Raw genomic sequence first — 24,357 nt, 5'->3', positions numbered from 1 at the left:
GACGTCTATGGAAGGTTCATTCGCAAGAGCCAAACAACGCTGTTAGCCAATAACTCAGTGGACTTTTACCACAGGGGCACCTAAGCCCAGAACACCCGCTGACCTGCACACATGGCCCTGCATCGATATATCAAACCGCCATTCAGACATAACAAAACATAAGCACTCTCTCTCCCGTTCTCTTTTTATAATCATTCTTAAAGTAGCGCTGCGTTTCCTCACATTTTAAAGCCATGAAAGTCTGAGGTAGTTTGTAGCTTTCACACATTCTGATTCTTCACATGAATGAATTATATGCCTGTTGTGGGTGCCCGTTCAGCGTTTGTTTCGCTTCGGCATGAGCCATCGATAAGAATGCTCTGTATTTAGACACCTAGAGATACAATATAGAAATGTACTCTATATAAGAAATACCATTATCCTCTTAACCCCTGCCTGAACCGAGGACATTTTCTCCAGTTTGGCATTACGCACGTCTGAAAGCTTCTTGGAAAAAGTGTTAAAATAACCAGGAACAGCAATGAAAGAGCAATGAAAGAGCAATGAAAGAGTGATGAAGCTGCGATGAAAGAGCAACAAAAAAGTGACAAAGGAGCGATGAAAGAGCAACAAAAAAGTGACAAAGGAGTGACGAAGGAGCGACGAAGGAGCGACGAAGGAGCGACGAAAGAGCGACAAAAGAGCGACAAAAAAGCATCAAAAGAGCGATGAAAGCCTGACAAAAAAGCAACAAAAAAGCAACAAAAAAGCGACAAAGGAGTGACAAAGGAGCGACGAAGGAGCGACGAAGGAGCGACGAAAGAGCGACGAAAGAGCGACGAAAGAGCGATGGAAGGTGCGATGGAAGCTGCGATGAAAGAGCGACAAAAAAGTGACAAAGGAGCGACGAAGGAGCGACGAAAGAGCGACGAAAGAGCGACAAAAAAGCATCAAAAGAGCGATGAAAGAGCGACAAAAAAGCAACAAAAAAGCAACAAAAAAGCAACAAAAAAGCGACAAAGGAGCGACGAAGGAGCGACGAAGGAGCACCAAAAGAGCAATGAAAGAGCAATGAAAAAGTGACAAAAAAGTGACAAAAAAAGCAACAAAGAGCAACAAAGACGTGCCAGAAAAGCAGCAATTTGTCACAACAAAGTGACAAAAGACCAACAAAAACACGACCAAAAATGTGATCAAAAAAATTTGGATCACTTTTGTATGTCTTAGCTTTCACATGCCACTGCTGCTCTCCAGTCGAGAAGCTTTTAGATTTGGGTAAAGCCGAACTGGAGACAATGTTCAGGTTCAGGATGGGGGCAAGAGGTTAGGATCAATCGGTGAATCAACAGAACTCTTCAGTCATAATATTTGTTTGGGTCCCTGTGGCCCCTTCACCAGTTCAGAACCAATCATTGAAAGTATCCAACAAACAACTTTTCAAAAAATTGTGTGTCATTGGGCAAGACACTTCCCCCCTTCGCCTGTTTGAATTGCGCCGATGAATCGTTCTACTGGTCCGGATGTGGCTCAAAGTGTTGTATGTTGATGTACCGATGCGTTGTTGACAGAAACCATTATTCTGTACTTGTGTGCACGTGACAATATTTTAAAAAACTGCACCTTCTTCCCCATTTCTACATCGTCTGATTGCAAAAAAAAATCCAAGTTACACATTGCCAGCGTGACCCGATCCATTGTAAATGATACACATAGCCCGTTGCTAATTTCCCCTCACACTGGCCTTCACTGGCTTATTGACTAGACTAGTCCCAGTCTGCCCGGCTCTTAGGAGGACCGTCCCACTCTGGCATAGGCCCACACACACACCAACACACAATGCAGTAATGAGTAACCTCGGGGGGTCAGCAGGTCAAGAGTCGTGCGTGTGCAAGATAAACTCAACAAGAGGGTTAATGACTGTTGGGGGAAGAGACACGAGGCCGGGATGAGCGAGCTACCGGCTAGACCACTAAACTGCTAAACTCTACTTACTGTTGTGTGATGGCGGTGTGTCAGTAATACGGCTTGTATTAGCTTGTAAAAAAGTTTAAGTCGACCCCAAAAATGACAAAGGATGGAAGTTGAATTTGCTTCGGTCGCTTGCTTGCTTGTCGTGAATAATTACAGTTTCTTTCCTTTCTGGTTTCACTCCTCGGTAGTCTCGTTGTTTTGCTGGTGTTTCCTAAACGAATAAAACGCCCTAATTCGTCATGATTTGCCACGGTCCCAGGGAGCCGGTTGGCGCTCTGTAAAGAAGCATTTGTAATTATAGAGGAAGTGCTACATGACATGTTTGCTTGGGCCAGGACCCCTAGCATTTGCCCAAGAGGTAGTGGAGACAGGGTGGCCCAAAAATAAGTCTGAGACCACCTGCCCTCTCCCCCAAGGCTACACATGAGCTAACGTTATGAGTAACTGTTCGGAGAACATGGTAATGTCACCGCCTTTGCTACTTTCTGGGAATTGTCAGTAGGAAATATGTCTCTCATGAAATCCAAAGTAGAGTAAATAGTGTAGTATAATAAGAAAAGTCTAAGCTCGAAGGAAACAGCAAAGACATTTACGGGAATGAGTTTATATATTTGAATCAAGCATATACTTTCGATGCAGGTTATGCCCCTTCGATCGAGACGTAATGTATTTTGCACTGCACTACACTAGTATATACTGTATATAATAGCATTACACTACATGGTTTCAAATCTCCCTGTGCCCAAGCTGCAGGGCAATGCACTCTGTCCCTTTAATACATCAAACAGCCGAATATGTATTCTTTGGGACTACAAAGAGAACAATTCTGTGGCTGCCATTTCTAATAATAGCCCCATTTACATATCCTACAGGGCACAATCTACTGGGAGATGAGCACTGGCATGTGAGAGGATAACAGTGGATGGGAAAGCTGGAATGCAAACTCAAGAAAAGTGTTTTAAAGGAGGTGTTTGAAAGGTGGATGAATTGCCATTTTTTTTATGACTGACCTTTTTCATAAACAAATTTGAGAAGTATTATAGACTGGGCAGCCCAAGACATGTCACCTGAATGTACATAAGGGTGACAGTGAATGGTTTGTTCATTATTACCAGTCAATCCCGCCAAAGGTTTAAACATTTTAGCATGGGTTCCATCCACGGGTGCCCCTTAACAAGCATAAGAGAACGTCGGATGACTAGACACTGTATTGTCCAAATGAGAGATGAGTTGACGTGACAGAAATGATACGGCAGAAGATTTCCCGTCAGCTCGTTGCCACCAACACTGACGAGAATGAAAAGCCTTTGATCCGGCCGCTATGTTAGGTCACAAACATGAAGTGAAGGCCAAAAGGAGCACCACTGTTTGCGAGTGTTGTCAACTCCGAATTTGATGAGTTTGTCTTTGTTTAGGCCACTCCGAGCGACCCACGCAGCGTTTATCGGATCAAGCGGTCTCAGCGCGGGCTTATCTGCTTGGCCGCCGAACAGCTTTGTCACATTTCAAGATGGTCCGTCCTGATGGAGTATTTTTTCTCACCGTACTCTGCGATTTGTTCACTTGTTCTTCAAACAAATCAATACCCCCATAGTTTAGCCTTTCATAGGAAAGATTACAGAGAAATGGCTATTAAGGGCTTAGCCTCTATCACTCCTCCCATCTCAAAGCCACTTAAAGACTCTGGCAGCTCTGGCTCGGGACACGGGTCCTGGTGCCCCGTCAGACTTGCAGGGGAAGCGCGAAAGCCCACGGATCACGTCCACTTCAGAGGACCGACTTCGCCTCCGGGAAGGAACTCGGAGACATATGGGACAGACAACAACAAGGACAAGGGCGAGACAAGAAAGGGAATATCACAGAAATGGGCTTTTTACTGTTATTGAACTTTCTTTCTGAGTCACCAGACACTTTTTATTCATCTCATCTCAGCACAGAGCTGAGACCACTCCTTTAAAATGCCCTCTGAGTGTGTGACTGGAATGAGCAGCAGCACGTCTGGCCTTTAGCGGCTGCAGAATCGGAGCGGCCATTATCAGAGCCATCATCATAGCTACAATACACAGCCAAATGAATTGAGGGTGAATTGGCGATGCTCTGAAATAAAAGCTCTCGAGATGAAAATTCACATAGCCGCGCATAAGCCTGCATCTTGGCGTTTCAGTTATAGTGAGCCACAGTTGGCAATTTGGGGTGATTGTGGGGCTCTGTAAATATTCCTCGTTTCACCAAGGATGGTTTGGCTGGATGGTTGCCACTGATTTGTTTATTTGTTTATTATTTGTAGCCCCATTAGCTATCCATCCATCCATCCATCCATCCATCCATCCATCCATCCATCCATCCATCCTTCCTTCCATCCATCCATCCATCCTTCCATCCATCCATCCATCCATCCATCCATCCATCCTTCCATCCATCCATCCATCCATCCATCCATCCATCCATCCATCCATCCATCCTTCCTTCCATCCATCCATCCATCCATCCATCCATCCATCCATCCATCCATCCATCCATCCATCCATCCATCCATCCATCCATCCATCCTTCCTTCCTTCCTTCCATCCATCCATCCATCCATCCATCCATCCATCCATCCATCCATCCATCCATCCATCCATCCATCCATCCATCCATCCATCCATCCATCCATCCATCCATCCATCCATCCATCCATCCATCCATCCATCCATCCATCCATCCATCCATCCATCCATCCAGCCAGCCAGCCAGCCAGCCAGCCAGCCATCCATCCATCCATCCATCCATCCATCCATCCATCCATCCATCCATCCATCCATCCATCCATCCATCCATCCATCCATCCATCCATCCATCCATCCATCCATCCATCCATCCAGCCATCCATCCAATATCTGTACTAAAACAAATGCTTGTATTTTATTCTATTGGGTGAAATGTTATTTGTTCACAGTTAATGGCAGCTGTCCTATTTGAATCAGACCTGCCCCGGGCGAAATGTTGAACATGTAATGACGTCAAATATAATATATATCAAACGTGCACTTTAACATTCAGCAAATACACTAGTTACAATGTGTGTTTTATGCTTAGAGCGACAAAAAACAAACATTCTTTGTGTCATCTGGTCACACATGAACTAATCGACTCATGCCACCCCCCCCAAAAAAAAATCCCAAATTGCGATCACATCTGCTGTTAATTGACAGTAGGTTTGATTTGCCATTAGTATTCCAAAACATAGCTGGCCCGTTAAGTCCTTGAGCTTCGTTTTAATTTCATTCTCTCCCCGCGTTCGCCGTGGCCTCAGAGAGCCGCTCGCGCACTGGCAGCACACGATGTCGCTCACACAATTAGCTCCAGCGTCCGCAAAACGGCTACATCAGCTCTGGTTTCCCCTGCAAAGTGATGAAAGCCAACATGAATAACATAATTAGGCGCGCTGGCATTGCTTTCCTTGTCTTCTAACCACTGTTTGTTCTATAGTCTGTTCCCATTCTAGCGCTCTGAATACCCTAACGCTCATTTGAACAAAAAGAACACGATTCGGTTGTTTTTTTTTTTGGGGGGGGGGGGGGGGGGGGGAATAAATTGGTGTGGTTTATTTGCTCTGTGTTTTCTGGCACTTCTCTCTCCCTCTCTTTCACTCTCGCTCTCAATCGCTAACACACTTAATCCCTGTGATTTAAAGTGAGGCAAATAAGAGTTTGTTTTTTCCCCCCCTCCATCCTCTCCCTCATCTTCTCCCGTACAAAAATGTGTTGTCAGAAATGAAGCGTAAACGATCACCAGTGGAAGCCAGCGAGGGGTAAAATGAAGCCACTGGAGCGGACTCATGGGGCGGGATTAGCATGCCGTCAATCATCCGCCGATATAGTCCAACGAGCACTCTTCAATCAATAAGTTCGCCCCCTGTTCCATCCGGTCAGCTGAGAACTTCTAGGGGGCTACCTTCGATGACCCTCCGCGTCCGCCTTTTCAATTACCACGGCGCTCTGAAGCTCGCAGGTGAAATGTTTGATCATTTATGCTCAGAAAGGTTGCCACTTGACCCAGTCTTTGAACGTTTAATTTGAAGTGCGCACTCTTAAGCCTTAATGATTTCCAAAGCCGCGCGTGTGTGTGAACAGCTATTGAACCAAATTGCAGAAAGTAAGTTGGATAATAGCGTAAGACACTTTAATATAATGCTGGTTAGTGTTTTACTCATTTATGTGAGGAGCAAAGGAGGAATGGAGTTCAGATCTGAGCCTGAGATGGTTTACAGTGAGTGAGTGACAGCTGGGACATATTCACAGCCAGGTTTCTGCCCCACCAACAACATTAAAGGCGCTGTACCCGATTTCCCCTATTTACCAAAAGACACAGTTAAGTGTAAAATGTTGTTTGTGGTCAAAACTCATGTCGATGCATTCTGAATATTCGGATTGTTCACAGGGATAAGCAGCACAGTCATATTGTTTTTAGTCGCTAAAAGTAGTTATGTTTTTATATTCACTGAGTCCTGGCTCAAAAGTAAGGCGGAGTTTCACAGGTGACCCTCAAGCAATGGCCGCTGGCTGCTCTCCTTTGTGACCATGACACTAGGGGCCGCCATTGGTCCGCCATTGCTGTACTACCTCCATATAGTCTCCCATTGGAAAGCATTGAACTTTAGACACATTAAAAACAACTTTAAAGCCTGGTTTCTAATTTTTTTTGGAACGTTCTACAGATAGATATTCCTCCTGTGATAACGCTGGGTTGGCTACAATTACCCCTCCAGGAACTGCCACCTTAATGTGTTGTGGAGGGGTTTGAGCACCCGAATGGTCCTGGGGGCTATGTTGTCAGAGGCTTCATGCCCCTGGTAGGGTCTCCCATGGCAATAAGGTCCTAGGTGACGGGTCAGACAAAGAGCGGTTCAGAAGCCCCTTATGAGAGACCAACAGATCTGGTGGATGGATGGATGAATGAATGGATAGATGGATGGATGGATGGATGGATGGATGGATGGATGGATGGATGGATGGATGGTTACAATTAAGGAAACCATACTAATGAGGGCCGGACTTTGATTGACAGGCCGTTAGCATTAGAGCTAATGGCGCAGCTACGACTGAACTGCGTACAGTGAAAATCCCGCCCTTATGCCCTTTTTATTTTATTTTATTTATTTTTTTTATTTTTTTTTTATTGACATAAAACACAGCTTACAAATAGCACATAGACAAGGGGAAGACACATAAGGGTAGGGTACATATTTGATTATTCATTCTTGGGTTCTGCATGGCGTGGATGTGTGGTGTGTGTGCTGAGTAGGTGTGCGATATGAGTAAGAGAGAAAACACAACAAAAAAAGATGAAAGCAAATAATAAATCATGGGAAACAAATCGTGGAACATGAAAAATGATGATAGTAACAAATAATAGTAAGGACACAATAATAATGAGGTAAAGGTAAACTGAATGGGGTAATGGACATGAGGAAGGGTAAACATTCAAGATTGGAGGAAGAAAAGGGAGAGAACAAACAGGAAACTACAATATTAAGTTCTGCCCACCCCCACCTGCATCTCTGTCCTTGTGTGGTGCATTAAAAATTTTGTGGTATGTGGTGCAGTTAAAAACTCATAGGGTAGTACATGATGCAGGTGGGGGAGCCTTATTCCAGAGCTCCTTAATGTTTTATTTTATAAAATATAAAATAATTCATTTGTTTATTATTGTTAACATTATTCTTATTGACTGGCCTCCTTTCTTCCTCTTTTTATTTGTAAAATTATGATTCGGCCTATGATACTAATGATACTTAACATGATTTACCATGATTTACCAACGTGGAAATTGTTATACAAGAAATAGTAGTAATAATAATAATAATATAAATAATAGTTGTAGTAATTGTGATAGTAATAATAATAATAATAGTAATAATCATAATAATATAATCACACTATAGTCATATAGTAATGATACGAATATATGCAAACAAAATGATACAGATAACTCAATATAAAAATACAAACAAGACATATAAAATAAAATATATAAAATAAATAGAGGGATTTGAAGACAAGGAAGACAAAGTAACAAAAGGATAAATAATAATTATAATAAAAATAAATAAGTAAAACTAAATAAATAAATAAATAATGTATGTTCATAGGAAGAGATCATAACAGTTTACAATTTAGAGGAGTCATGTAGTGATGTAGTAATCGATGACCAGAGGCAGACGGGTTCTATAGTGGGATGGTTGGGACAATTTTCTGGGTTCTCTAATGATATATGTTCACTCAACATGTTTTTCCACATTGCAATGTTTATTTTTAACCTTGATTTCCAATTCATGAGGATAGTTTTCTTGGCGATGGTTAGCGCTACCAGTAGGATGTTTTTATTTGGTTGTGTGGTACCTAGCTGAGTAAGCTCACCAAGTAAGCAAAGGGAGGGGGACATTGGGATGTGGCAGCCTAGAAGTGAAGAGATGGAAGATGTGACTGTTTTCCAGAATTGTAAAATGGGTGGGCAAAACCAAAGGGCATGGGTATAGGTGTCCGGTGTATTTTGAGTGCAATTGGTGCAAGTGTCCGATGAAAAACCCATTCTGAACATTCTATGGCCTGTGTAGTGTGTTCTATGTACAATTTTATATTGGATTAGCTGTAAATTTGTGCTTTTTGTCATTGAGAAGATGTTTTGACAGATTTGAGTCCAGGAGTTGGCATCGAGAGCAAAACCTAGGTCTTCTTCCCATTTGATTGAAGGGACGGAAATTGATTTGTCAGCCTGTAATATAGTTCTGTATATCTTTGAGAGACGTTTTTTCGTTGTGATAATGTTCACTATTTCTGATGTTAATGGAGGGAGATTTAAGTTGATGGTAGTGGTTGTAAATGCGGAGGTGATGGATGATTTAAGCTGAAGGTATTTGAAAAATTGTTTGCTCTCGATGTCATACTCCTGGACTAAATAGGAAAAAGGGACCAGTTTACTGTGGTGTATGATGTGTTTTAAGTGAGTGATACCTTTTTCTGCCCATGTAGTGAAGTTAACTGTTTTTTTGTTGCAGAGGAAGTCAGGGTTCTGCCAAATTGGAGTGTGATCTGATGGAGTTATGTTAGTGTTAGTTATTTTGTGGAATCTCCACCAGGCCGTCAGAGTCAAAGATATTGTCAGTGATTTGAAGGGGGGGTATTTTTTGATTGATTGACTGAGGAACGGAAGATCTGAAATTCTAAATGGATTGCATAAAGTTTGCTCGATATCTAACCATATATTGTCTGAATTTTGAGGGTGAATCCATTTGAGGATGTATTGTAGTTGGTTCGCAATTGAGTAAAGACTGAAGTTCGGAGCTGTAAGTCCTCCTCTGGTTTTCGATTTTTGCAATGTACTTAACTTAATGCGTGGCGGTTTGCTTTTCCAGTAAAATTTTGAAACGGCTGAATCTAAAGTTGTGAACCAGGATGTAGGGGGGTGAGTTGGAATCATACTAAACAGATAATTGATTTTGGGGAGGATCATCATTTATTATGCCCTTTTTAGGAACATGCTCCATCACAGCAGGGTAGGAGGAGTCTGTAAATACAACATATAAAAACATATACAGGTTTTTTATTTGCATTTAATTCAAAACTAAACTTACTCCAATGTATTCTGCATTGTTTCCAGGACTGCTTATTTCCTTTTTTTTATAAGAGCGATGCCAGAAAACCCCGTCCCGTATCTCACTTTAAGCAACACCTCAGCTAAACGACCTTTCCCTGTAATCACATGCTGATCAGCTCATTGTCTTTCCCATCTTGGCATTGGCATTTGGAAACAATCTACTCATCTTAGATATAATACCACGATGTGACTGGAATACAATCCACCAAGTGCTTTGATTGAGTCTACAACAATAGTCTTTAAAGGCTAAAAAACTGTGGCCATTTTTTTGATCCGGCTCCATTTCCGTGGCCATATATACAGAGCAAGCCTATTGAAAATTGCCCCCTACAGCAGTACAGCACAATAGCGGCACAGTGGCTGCATTTTGGATAGGTGTTATGTGATGAAGTGGAGGGAGGTGTGGGGGAGTTGGGGAATTGGTTTCAGAAGCAGTTTGACACAAAGTTTAAAAAATGTACTACTTTTGGGAGTTTACGGAAAGACGACGACAGAATCTCACCAAATGTGTTGGTCTCGCTTGTCTAACCGCTGCAAGACTGAAAGGTGAATTTGCCAACAAAACAAAGTCTGTGCTATGAAATTATACTAACTGCTATTTAGAGAGGGCATTGTTAAGCCTGGCAGGTCAACACACCTTCACTTACAATGGGCAATTTAGATTAAACTATTGTCTAAACCCATTTGTGGTTCTGAATGGTGGAGGAAAGCCATGACACCTGGAAGGAATCCATGACAGCTCTTTGTCAAAGAACGTGAAAGCGATCCAATCTATCGAATTAAGGAAACGTAGGGTCAGCTTTCTGTACACGTATGACTTTCTATGCCATTAAACCAAAATTGTCCTTTGTAAATTAGTCTAGAATGTACAGTACTCCCATGAAAGAATGCTGTGGAGCGGAGGGAGGAAGAGGAAGGAGAAGGTGGATGTGCTGACCAGTGCAGGACACCACGCTCTGAAACAGGGACAAGCCCAGGTGCACCATTTCACCGTTTTGGAAAATCATCACTAATACCAAACATGTGTCTATTGTTTTAAGCTGTGTCTGCAAAAGAATGTGCAATCTTTCCAACACACTTTCACAATATCCCTCTTTTGTTGATCCTGCCCCATTCCCACGCGCTCCCCCCGGCCCCTCCCTCCCTCCCTCCCTGCCCCGCTCAGGCTGCCCGTGGCTCTCTCTGGCCGGGGGTAGCCAGGAACACGGGTGCTGTAATATGGACAGCTGGTCGCTCCATCTCTCAGGGCCCCAGAAGGTGTGAAATCTGGGATACCTTTCATAGCACATTACCCTCATTTTGGCAACAAAAAAAAAAGGCCCAGACAGCACAAAGCCAGGAGAGCAAAACAGAAGGGAGGGAGTTATTTATATCGAAGTCGGTTCTTGTAGTTCTTCTGAAGGATGATAAAGCTAGTCATCAATACTTTCTCCACTTGGACAATTAGTCACTTTAATTGATTAAGCTTACGGTAAGCTAATATTTATCATTTTGACACAGTCATTACAGAAGTGTAGTCTTGTCCAATGAAGCTTCGGATAGCTGTCAGTAGAAGAGAGTGATCATGTGCAAGACGACACCTTTCTAGAAAGCTGTAATAGCTTCATATGAACTTGTAATCCACTAGTAACATACTCTTCATGTGAGATTAAGTTTCACAGTGGGATTAGATGATTCATTCATTTGGCACATTCAAAATCATTCCGAAAAGTTAGATGTAAAGTTATCCAATCTAGGGATCCTTTTTCAAGAGAAATTTATGAAATTGATCCAGTTCTGGTTCATTTCGGACGTGATTTTTCAGCTCATTGGTAGCATTATTAGACTTGATTGAAATGAATTGCACAAAGACTCGTGTTCGTCACCCCCGAGAGTCAGATATCTTGTTCCACCCTCGGTACCCGTCGATAGGGACCAAATAGGCGCAAGGTGACGAGGATCCAGTGTCTTGTAAAGAACGACTCTTTCAAATGCTACAACCATTCCTACGCTCTCCATTGTATGTGTGAACTTCTGTTGGCCTTCATCTTTAGCGCTGCTTATGCTTGAAGTCCAAAATAATCTCGCTCCTTGTCTCCAGTGTCAAAGACCGTCCGAAGGTGAAGTTATTTATTGAGGCGTTGCCCCTCCGAAGGCTGGTTTGGAGAGGTATGTGAGGAATCTTTTGCAACAAGTAGCCGGGTCCAAAGGCCTTTCGCAACATTAGTCTAACGAGTTCATCCTCTGCTGTGTGTCCGTCACCCAGTTATATTTTTGCTTTTAGGAGGAGACGCTGGTGATGATCTTTGCTGGAGAGGCGAACTTTATATGAGATGAAGTGGAAAATATAGGTGTAGCTTCTTCCTCAATTATGCCAAAAACATGAGGAGGCTCTGGGTTTTTGGCGTCCGGTAAATGATTCAGCTCTTGTGTTATAATGAGAAGATGAAGTCTTTATAATCAAAGAATTTGCTTCTTCCTCTTGTATTCTTCAAAGCCGGTTCAAATCCTTGTTTCAACATCTTGCACAACCATTCCTGCTGGGCGGGGGGGGAACGGGTTTGCCAGCGAAGAGGGAAATGCAATCCCCATTGTGAGCAAACAGATGAAGATGACTGAGCCTTCCAAAAAGATATCAGAGGCGGCGTCGGTGGCGGAGGAGAGGGCAGAGAAGCGCCGAAGTTTGCTGATGTGTGAAAGCCGATAAAGTTGTGGACCGGCATTGCAACTTTCCCCTTATCTGATGGGGGCCCTTTCTAAATGTATCGGAGGTTTCTTCGGCCCAGCGGCCACCCGGGCTCGGAGGAGACACGGCGAAAGATCTCTGACGTCGATATGGCCCGGGCCTCATTCGATTAGCCCGCCCCGCGCCCGGCCGCCGTGTTCGGATTAGAGCGGGCGCCCCGCCCTCGCGCCCGTCCCATCCGCGGCTTGTCAGTATGCGCGGGACAACGTGGATCAGTGTTTATTGAATCATTTTGCAAATAGGGGAAACGATAATTACAAGAAGTGGCGGCTCGGCACATTATGCAAGTGCTGTGCCATGACTTTGGAGCCAAACGGGCCGTCTTATTAAAAGGCGCCCGGGCCATAGGAGCTCCTAATCTATTTCCAGGATTTCCGAAGCTTCAGCAATCCAGGGATTAGACATTTTCTCACAGATTTAGACCCCACCACCCCACTCCCTCTCGCCCAACTACACCCCACCTTCCCCTCCCTTTTCTCCAGCCATTTTTTTTCTTTTTTCCCCCTCCCATCGGGGCTCTCTCTCGCGCTTGTAGTGTTGGCGTCTGCAGTTTGTCAACCCCGTGCCTTTCTATTCCAGCACTCAGGCACGCGCAGACGTAAGGCGCACGCATTCACATGATAGAGCCTGCACGTGGAGTCATGTGGGATATATATATTTGGTGATAGCGGTGCCACAGAGCCTTCTACAGACATAGGTGGAAGCCGTGTGCATGCCAATTTGGCGTCTGGGATGGAGTGATGGAAATTGAATGTTACCATACTAGTAGCTACAAACAATTCAGAAACTAGAGAAAAGAGCCTTGGGGCAACTCCACCAGCAGTCGAATCCACTGGTAAATGCTGTACATCTAGTGTCTAAAGGCTTTTATCTAACACTGTGTTTCGTATTTTAAAATCTCCATTAGTCAGTAGCAGTTTTGAGGACACAATCCAAAGCTCTATGTTTTGATTTCTCCGAGGGCATAACATGAATGACACAACAATTAGCGGCTCATAATTAATGGAAGACAAGAATCAATATGCTATAATTAGAATATGTGGATTCTAACTACTTGTTTGTCCTGTTTGTTGCTGAAGAGTCATCATTGTGTACTCTGAGCAAAACTATGTACAACACTTGGTTTCAGTAGCAAACCCTGATTGACGGATAGTGTATGAAGATGATTGGCTGATTTTCCTCGGCAAAAAAAATGTATACAAGATTGTCCCTTGCTTTGTAGGTCAGGACAGTAGGAAGTAGAATTTTATGAGCTTGCCTGAACCGGGCACATTTTCTCCAGTGTGGTTTTACCCATATCTAAAAGCTTCTTGAAAAATATTGCTTTAGATTAAGGTGTGCTCATTACGTATTTCTAAGCATTACTAATCATTTTAGGGTTAAGGTAAGGGTTAGGTTAAAGGTTGGCTATGAATAAGCATATTATTAATGGCCTATTTGTATGTGAACACGTACAAGTATAATAAGTAGTGTGTTAAACCTTTACAAGCATATTATTAATGCTTATTAATACCTTATTAATGCTTAATGAGCACACATTAATATAAAGCGTTACCAAAAAGTATCAAAATAGCAACGAAAACGAGGGAAAAATATCATAAAATCGCAACAAAGAAGCTACAAAAACGTGCCCGCAAAGCAACAATAATACAACGAAAAAGTGACTAAAGGGTGACAAAAAAGCAACAAAAACACAGCAAAAAAGAGACAAAAGCATGACAAAATTGCAAACCGGGGCGACAACGCGAAAATATGTTGCGATCAGTTATGTAGGCCTTAGCTTTCAAATGAGGCGTTACATTGTTGCTCTCCAGTCGTGAAGCTTTTCGATTTGGGTAGAGCCGAACTGTAGAAAAAAGTGCTGGGTTAAAGGGGCTAGATGCAAGTTGGCCATTTTATGCTCACTACTGCCATCTCAGGTCTTACGCGTAACTGCAGCTTCTATATTAAGCTCGTGCATGACGGCACACGCCTTTCAGAGTGACAGTGCAGGACAGTTGTGGTGAACATGGCTGGAACATGTAGGGGGAAGAAAATAAATAATTTGAACATTTTTAAACTCTGTATAAACTCCCGCCTCAAAGGAACTAAACTCCGTATAGTTCCTTTAAGGCGGGAGTTAAAATGTATGTTATATTGAAAATCTGTAATATACTGTAGCACATGTCTTTTCTTTGTAAGGGCTCATTTTGATTTCCATACATAAAAAAAAAAGAAAGGTTGAGGTGATATTTGTGTCATTCGGATGTCTCTTACCGTTGGGTTTCTTGTCAGACAGCTGTATCTGAAGCTCGGGGGATCAGCATGTGACAGACGGGGGACAGCAGGTCTTGTACGTATGTTGCTAAGGCTGGAGCGGGGTCAAGCACCGCAGCCTGACCTCACCTTTCAGAGACGGCAGCGGTTATAAATACAAACAAAGACTTTGGTCGAGCACATGCAGGCCTGTTCATATAGATGAGGGCTCGCTGGCTTCACGTGCTGCGTGTTTAGAGGCTATGGAATAATATTACATGCACAGTCAACTCATTTACATTACAATTGTTGATTCTGTCCCAATGAATCAAGATCTCTTACTTAATATTATGCGGGGGAAAATCTGATGTAAAATCAAAATAATTGGCAATTCACAGCTGCGGCATTTGTTATAGTAAACGTTATGTGAAAACATCCATATTACATATACTTATTATGTGTATTTAGCTGTGGCGTGAAATATATTCTAAGAATGATCCAGTATCCCGAAAAATGGTTTTCCCGGGGGGGATGTTGACTCACCACAGTCAGCAGGATCAGGGCGTTCCACTGCGCTCTCACGCCTCACCGCTTCGGCAATGTGGCGTTACAGGGATGGACATATCCAGCCACCTCCCGCACTCTGAGCTAATTGTAGAGCAGTTAATCAGCTCACGCATGCTGTTACCCCCCGATTTTAGCATCGCAAAAACCGTCATTGCTTTGGAGGGCAACCAAATGACCCCCCTGCTTATGTTTCCCCCAAACTAGCTCAGAAACAAAGTTGGGATGTGTGAAATGCAAAATCTCATGTGGTCAAATGTGTAGCCTCGTCTTTAAAGGAACAGGCCACCATTTTTCCATACTGAGATATGTTCTTACCTGAGCTTAGACGAGTTGATACGTACCTGTCTGGTCTTTTTAGTGTGTGCCCTCAGACATGCAAAACGACCAAAGAAGTTGTTAGCATTTGGCTTCTCCCAATGTATTCCTATAGCTCCAAACAGGGGTGAAGTTGGAAGCGACCAAGCTCTTCCACGGGCACACACAAAGACCAGACAGGTACGCATCAACTCGTCTAAGCTCAGGTAAGAAGATATCATAGTATGGAAGAACTGTGTGCCCTGAGTCACACAAAAATACCAAAGATGTTGTTAGCATTTGGCCTCTCCCAATGTATTCCTATAGCTCCAAACAGGGGTGAAGTTCGAAGCTACCAGCTCTTCCACGGGCACACACAAAGCAACTCGTCTAAGCTCAGGTAAGAACATATCTCAGTATGGAAACACGGTGGCCTGTTCCTTTAAGCCTCCCCTGGGGGTACTCCAGGACCTAGTTGGGGGTACTTGGAACTATGTCAGATTTCAAAAAGGGGTAAATTGAACATCATTTTCATAGGGAAAGGTATATTTTGCAGTAAAATGTGCTGCTTTGGGAGAATTGTAGGTTTATTTTTACCACAGCATTGTCATTTTTCTCATAAATACCACTTTTAAGTAATTACTTTCTAAATAAACTGCAATACCCTTGAGGTAGGGGGTACACGGACGACCACTGAAAAGCCCAAGGTACACAAGACAATAAATGTTGGGAAGCACTGTTCCAATGCAGCAAAGCTTATCAAAAAAGTGGTCATTTAAACCAGTTTATTTTTGAGAGTATTTCACTGTTGGATAGAAGAGGCACACTTAGCTCCTGCACATGAGGTACAGTAGCTATACAAACCCAGTACAGATGACACCCAATAGCTAGAACATTAGCAAACTGTCTCATTTCAATGAATGCATTTTGATTTTGTTTTTTAGCAATGAAAGATCAACACTCATAACAATGTTAAATGACTATGGAACAAAAATATGGGAAAATACAGGAAATTGAGCTGCGTCTGGTGCGGCTTTCGGGGGGGAGCGATAAGCTTATCTCAGTCCGTTTTAATTTAAAAGCCCAACCAAAACAAAAGGAATATTCGATAAAGCGGCCGAGTCGAGTTGACCACTTAAATAAAAGAACTGTGGCACAGTCGGACCAAATGTAACAAGCTCCTCCAGGGGAAGAGAACTGAATGTGACCAGATAAGACAGTTGTACACAGACGTCTAGAGTCCACCCCCTCTCATTGCCCCCCCCCTTTCCCTGCTGCCTGGTGCTCAGGTGGGACGTGGCCTTGGACGGGACATGTCAAGACTCACCTGATGAGATCCACAGGAGCGGAATAACCGGGTCCGACGGTCCCTTCCCCTTCTGCTCCCGCATGCCAGTTTGCCAGTTCTCTGCTATCCACCAGCACAGCATTAATCCCTGATGTGACAAAAACAGGGGGTTCTATGGAATTGACATTTTGTAATATAAGTATGATGATCCTTATTGTAAAGAGACATTTTGCCAGTGTAATTGTCCGCTAAAGTTGAACACACGTAACAGCGCTGGATTGACCAAGTTAGTGACCGTCGTCTGGGAAGGGTCTGAAATTCCGGATTAGATCTTGATCCCTTCGGCTTTCGGCACGGAGGCTGGAGGAACGTCCCGGAAAAAGAGGCGTTCTATCAGCGAATTAAACTAAGATTCAGTCGGGGCTTATGTGATTAAAAGGGGAAGAGGACAGCATCAATTAACAAAATCCCTCCCCAACATTTTCGCCAATATTTATTTGAGGACGCGCTGTCTGCCCATGTAAGCCGCCGCTGATGCCGTGCACAAATATTTGGAGTTGCTTTCACTGGCTGGGACATCCATAGAAAATGAGGCTTTTAATGAGCGTGGTATTTTTCAAAGAATGTATTACTTATACATGGGGAAAGATGACATGTTTACACCGAGATTTAACAAGCAGCAAACTGATACAGCAAAGAAGAGTTTGGCACATGAAAAAAACAAAAACAAAAAAACACTTGGCAAATGTACTTTCTTTTCAGTGTCATGTTCCGCGATGTTCTTGAAAGTTCTTGAAATGTTTAGCGATGATTATTTTTACCATCCCTGGAACAATTCTCATAAATCTGGGAGAGATTTATGAACTACACTTTGTATTAGATTGAGGGCTTAGAATAGTTAAAGATATGGCCAAATTTACACAAGTTGCGCTGCTCCAGTTTCCAAAAAGCATTTCTAAAACTAAACATTGACAAGATTCAAGTCCAAGTGCAAAGTCCAAAGAAATCATTCTACGGTACAAAGCGTGACAAGGCAAAAATCTGTTTAGAAATGAGTACAGTCTTCTCTCAAAGCTGAAAAAGGGATTAAAACAGACTCAATATTAAGCTTTATTGTCCTTCAACTGTCAAATGTGTCTTGTGTCGCCAACACAGCGAGCACATTCTCCCCAGTGTAGCTTTACCCAAGTCTGAAAGCTTCTTTAAAATTAGCCGACAAATTAGCCCAAACCTGCAATCTGGTGTGGTGTGCATGCACGAGACCCATGTGTGTTCATTAACATGCACTGTCCCGTTCAAATAAACCAATAAAAAAATGTAAAAAGTAACAAGAAGCACGACAAAAAGTTGATGAAAACAGTTTTGTAGGTCTTGGCTTTCAAATGAGCCGTTACGTTGGCCTATAGGTTGTCAGTTCTCAGGTCAAGAAGCTTTAAGATTTAGGTAAAGGTGGGGGGTAAGAGGTTTACCTGTTACTTGCCGTCCCCCCTGATCAGAGGGTTAGGGTCACGGATTAGGGTTGTGATTAGGGTTTGGAACGGCAAACGGGATGTAAATTGTGTTTCACTCACACGGATCTCACACATATTTTTAGAAACTAGAAGGTCTTGGCTTTCAAATGAGGCATCACAACCGGCATATCGGCTGTAAGCTCTCCAGTCAAAGCGCTTTGAGATTTGGATATTCCCAACCCTAAACCTCACCCTAACCCTAAGGTGGCAGGTAACAGGTTAATCCTCAATTTATCTTCCAAACGATCAACTTCCTGTGTTTTATCTAACCATTCTCTCGGTCGCTTCCTTTGTCCACGCGTCGCCTCACCCTGACCCTGCCAAGACGCCGGGCCGCGAGCGCCGAGGCATCACGGCGAGAGGCTTTTACAACACCTCTGCGTACAGTGTGTCACCCTCTCATTAGCGCTACAATATGGTGATCTGACATCCCCCCACCCCCCCTTACCCGCTCCCGCCGGGACGTTTGTTTATAATCTCCGCTGACGACGCTCTCTCTCTGGCTCATTGTCCCTCGCGCCGCCATTGTTTTCCCTTCGCCACATCACCGCTAGATAAACCACGGACGTGTCAGCTACAATTGGCTCGCCTCTGATTAGCCCAGACGAAACAACGCAGGCGCTAATAAAAGCAAATGTCGCGCACACGCACAAGTGGCAGCTCATAAGACCCTCGCCGCCGCTACAAGTGCGTCCTTAAAAGTTGCCGACTATTAGGGCTAATTAATGAGCTTGGTGTGTAGGGGGCGATAACCGCTAAATAGTGATAATCAGGCAGCGTGACACTCAATAAGGAGAGCAGGAGCATGCGGGAAGCCTCGGCTGCATTCAACAGGGTGAAAAAAAAAAAGAAGAAGCAGACTTTGGGAGAGAAAGGCGAGAAAAGAGGCAATAAAGGAAGGAGTTAAAATGACAGAGTGATAGAGACAGCCAGTTGTTAAAACAGCAGCGCTTGGAGGGATCCCAGCGGAGGGATGAGGAGGGAGGGGAGGGGGTGGGGAGGAGAGAAAAGGGTTCTTTATTTCGTGGTCCCCAGAGTCTGGACCAAGAGCGCGAGTGGTCGGATCACAGGGCTGCGGGGTGGCCAGCGGGGGCTTCACACTGGAGGGATGGCGCGCTTGGAAGTGGCTTTCGCTCATGCACACATTCGCCCGGAAATAAGGCGGAGAAAGCAGGTCGTCAGGATTGTCAAAGGCAGTTAGGGCGCAGCGAGCAGACCTGCGCTCGTAAGGCTTTTTTTCTTTTGGTGACACAGTGAAATCATGTCAAAAATTGTTTTCAAAGCAAATGACTCCCATGCGTTTATTTGTTTGTATTCATTTTCATTGTATTCTTTTCACTCTCATTTCTATTCTTGTTGATGAAAGTGGTTGATGAACTGTCGCAACTTGTTCCCACGTGTTACGATTAATGAATCATTCTGTTACAAATGTAAAAATAATCGGGCGAATGTGGCAAGAACTGCTGCACCGGCTTGGTGGACGACAAAAGCGCTCATTTTCAGCGCCTATTTTATGTCAATCTTAATAAGATAAAGTTTCCAAATTCTAACCAATAGGTGACCCTTTCTAAACATTTCTAGAGCTGCTATTATCTTTCTTCTTCCTGTCCATTATGAGCACATGTGTGTGTGAGAAAACAGTGAAGAAGAAGCTAGCAGGCTAACGGGCTAAGCTAACAGCAGGCTAGCACCACTTAAACAGTATTTACAGCCAAGTTTGAGTGAAAAAAATGTATCTCCATTGTGTAATTGGATGTGCAATATCCCTCTCTCCCTTTATCTTTTCTGTCAGCGCAGTATTTACTCTCACGGACAAATAATGAGTAAAAAAACGTAACATGCTATGACACCTGCAGTAGCGCTAATGGCCTCTAGGGGCATGAGTTACAAATAGTTCAAACTCAACTTAAAAAGCAAGACAGAGAAGAAGTTCCACTGTCCAAAAAACGTATAGAAATGATGAGCACTTGCCATCTGAGAGGTTTTTCTCTCATTTATCGATGATATGCTGGTCTTTATTTCTCAATTTTAGTCAGAAACGCTGCACCATTCAGCTTCCCACAGCATCTCTCACCTACAAACTCACCTAAACACAGTATTGGCAAAAGCCTACTGTATATAGCCTTGTGTTTATGCAGATTAATGTGGGAATGGAATCCTATAGATACATGCTTGGGGATAGAGCTAATGTTAACTCCTATCAGATAACACAGCAGGTCTTATCCAGGCAATTTGCATATAGACAAAGCGCTTACAGAGTGGGCTCAGTGCATTGAGAAAGGCTCCTTTACTAGATAATCCCAGTTTTAGTCCTGATACAGACATATTGAGTTTACATCCAATTGCAACTATCAGAAGTGTCTGCTCGGAAGTTATTGTCATTTAGGATACATTTCAAGCACTCACTGAAAACTGAAAGGGCAGTCTCGAATTAGAAGGGCTGGCGCACTTTCGTGGATGTTTTGCTTTCGGCCATTTTAGTTGCACGCGGCAGACCTCACATGAAACCCCATTTATTTGGACATGACATTTAAGTGGCTAATGTGTGAAAGCAGTGAGCAGTGGGTGACACCGGCGAGGCCACGAGGTGACACTGCAAATGAGCTTGAGCGGCGACTGCTTTGCATTTGAGAGGGTCATTAGGAATAAAGAGTTTTGATTTTTCTTTTTTTAAGACCCCACACAGGATGTCACACTCAGGGCTAGGGTCAGGCAATTCCTCCTTCACAACACCTCCCCTTTAAGCACACCTCCCTTTGTCCGCCGTCGTTGGACGTGTTGTTCAGGAGGACATATGGAGCTTTCATCACCCTATTCCCCCATGTTAGATGCTGCGGCTTAGCTCAGTGTGAGACCACCTTGAATCGGTTTGTGGAAGGAGGATGCTGCTGTTTCAGGCTCCTTTCTCTCAGAGCCTGTGATATCCAGTTAATGGTGCTCGGTGGACACTACATTTTGTTAAATGACATCTGAAATGTAAAGCTCTTTTTTTGTCTTTTTCTCTTTATTTTGCGCAAGAAACAAGCTACATTCAGTCTGTGCTCTTGTGCCAGTCCCAAGCTTGGATTATTGGGAGATATTTCACACATTGGGGGGCAATCTTTAGGATGAACGAGGGAAAAAAAGGAAATCTGTGGGTCTCAGTCATTTTCCAGCTTGAACAAAAATGCAGAAAGAAACCGTCGACGTGGTTGGAGCGCTATTGGTTGGCCTGAAGAGCGGTATCCTGGTTACAATCTCTCCTGATGACTTGCTTGACTCGCGTGGTTTGACTCTGGTTGCCAGTTGAGCCGTTACCTCGAGCCCCGATCTGCCAAGCGAAGCCAGTTTCCTCTGGCTTCATATTTATTAGCCTTGATGTGTGTGAGCTGGCGTGCAGCATGAGCAGCCGAGCGAAAGCGCAGAGGACGCAAACCATGCTTGACGTGGCCATCTCATGTGGAAGGCGAGAGTAAATAAGATTCCAGCAGGGAGGAAAATGCACAATCATTGCCTGGGAACTGAGGCCTCCCTTCATGAAGCTCATGCAAACCTAAGCAGTCCTGCTTAAAGCCTGCAGTTAGGGTCCTTGCCCTGTTAACCATTCTTTAGAGGTTAAGAATTGACTTTAGGAATGTGCCAGCTCTCTTACAGCCTGCTTTGGACATATTCGCTAAGACCACGGAAGGTTGAGAAATCCTCCACTACCCTCCCCCTCAATTTCAAAATGTCAATCTCCACAGTATCTTCCCTATACGGAAATCCAGCCTTTCAGCATGACTGAATTCTCTCAGGGAGACATGTGGAAAGACACAGATTCACGGCTATCAATAGAAATGTTATTACAACACTGTGTGTGCTGAAGAACAGTTTTTAGCTTCATCTTTGTGAGGAAATGGCGTTTAGGATCGGGGAATGCAGGCGGCTAATTTGCAAGTCAGAACATGGTTGAAACATAGTTACTTGATATGGAACAAGTCCTGAAATCTGGTTTCTCAGCTATCTCATGAGGAGCACAAATGACTAAAAATAGCCAGCGGAAGAGCCAATCATAGTACTTTATTTTGAGAATGTAATTTTCTCATGCCATGCCAGTAATTAACCTCCACACAATAAGCCATTGGAAGCGGCACAGACACTATCCCAGCCGTGCAGTTTGTTTAAAAGAGCTGGCTATATGATAGGTTGTGTGTAACAGGGGAACAGGGATGGCAGGAAAAAAAGGAGCTAAGATTCTACTTTATCTTGGGCAGGGAGCCTTTTCTTTTGCATTCTCTGGCCGCTCTTATTCAAAACTGCTGTTTCTTCACTTCTGCTGAATTGGGTTTTGTTCCTGGCTAATTCCAGCCGGTCTCAGCCCAGGGCTCGTGGGAACCGGCGCGATCGCTTACAATCACTTCAGTCAAACACCTGGGAGATAATTGACTGGGCTTCGGTCAAACTTGTTTTTTTTCTCCCTCTCTCAGTCTTCACAATGGAGACAAAGAGCATAGGCACAAAAAAAAGATCAGAATCACTAAATCCATTCCCAGACCAGGCACTGTAGACTCAGCCAGGAGCCAAATTGCCTTGCCCTGCAGTGGGCCAAGTGAAGATTCAGAAGGAACTGTCGTGTGGCGCGAGCTTGGCAAGTCTTTGAGAGATTCACAAGAATATGTTGAGGAAATAGGCTGTCCGTTACAGCGCTACAGATGCTTAAAGGTTATTGTTCTTGTAAAAGTGCATGCCATAGGTTTTTTTTTTTTTAATGGGGTTCTTCAATGGATCACTTAAACTTTTTCTATTTGTTAAAAGCTGAGGAAATGAAGCACTATGTTTCTGTAAGCAAAAAATATATACCGTATTATCCGGACTATAAGTCACACTTTTTTTTTACTATTTGGCTTCGGGTGCAATTTATACTCAGGTGCGACTCATATATCCATCCATCCATTCATCCATCCATCCATCCATCCATCCATCCATTTTCTTCCACTTGCCGTTGCCGGGTCGTGAGGGCAGTTGTTGGAGCTGACCATATCACATTGCACCAGCCCCTATGGCTCTTCCTGCAGCTGGTGGGTCCACAGAAGGACGTCCTCATGGTTCTAACCGGGCCTGTTGGTCTCTCATAAGGGGCTTCTGAACCGCTCTTTGTCTGACCCGTCACCTAGGACCTGTTTGCCATGGGAGACCCTACCAGGGGCATGAAGCCCCCGACAACAGAGCTCCCAGGATCATTCAGGTGCTCAAACCCCTCCACTACGTTAAGGTGGCGGTTCCAGGAGGGGGACTTATTTATCAAAATAAATGATTTCATTTTTGTTATTTTCACACTGACAGCCGCTACACTGCGCTCTACTGTACCACTGAACATACTGCAATGAAGAAAACAAAAAACGCTAATCGTGGGCTAAAGGCTATATGGCCACAGCTAGAGGAACGAGTTCACAAATGGGAGCTTGAACAACTTGATGCCGGGAGAGGCTTGTCAACGGTGCAGTTACGCCTCCATGCCCAGGGAGTTACCAAGGCTGGTGTGACTCCGGAATGACTTATAGTCCAGAAAATACAGTATATAGTGGAAAATCTAATGAAATGGAAGTTCAATGCCATGTGCGGATTTTCTCAAAAAAGTATTTGTGTGTGCGACACTGCAGTATGCAACCTTTGGCTTTGCACGACTGAACCAAAATAAAAATAAAAACGACTTGAAAGTGAAACTCAAACACAGGACAGAATTACTTGACTCCCTATTATCTTTATGCTATGCAGCCATAACTGAACATATGCTTTACTAAAAATATTTTTTTTCTCACAGTGACTCTTACAACTTAAACATGTCTTTATAAAGTTCCATATCAGTTTCAGATCTTATTGGGAACCATTAAAAAGCCCTATTTCTAAGTGCACAGTGCATAGCCTGAAAAGTTTTCCCGCGTTTAGCCGTGCCAGTTTCATTATCCAAGGCGCGCATTTATTACAAAACAATTCTGCAGCTTGTTCTTATCACAACTTCCATGTTATTGACTCACTAATCTCATTCAAGGTCATGATTCACTATAAATAAAATCCATAAAGGGGAATTTTGTAAACAACGGCGACCGGAGTTGACTTCTTATCTCCACGAGGGTAGTTTTCCATACATATAGAAAGTGATTTATCTCGTGTAGCATGTGGTTCGAGCCCCT

At 43.6% G+C, this 24,357-nt stretch overlaps 1 protein-coding gene across 3 annotated transcripts in view; it reads left to right on the top strand.

The window, feature by feature from the left end:
- ppargc1a (peroxisome proliferator-activated receptor gamma, coactivator 1 alpha) overlaps positions 1-24,357 on the top strand; it is a 308,069-nt gene that overhangs the window by 213,105 nt on the left and 70,607 nt on the right. The window lies entirely within an intron of this gene.

Source organism: Gobius niger, assembly GCF_951799975.1.
Source record: "Gobius niger genome assembly, chromosome: 21".
Taxonomy (NCBI): domain Eukaryota; kingdom Metazoa; phylum Chordata; class Actinopteri; order Gobiiformes; family Gobiidae; genus Gobius; species Gobius niger.
This window is presented reverse-complemented; position numbering and strand designations above follow the sequence as displayed.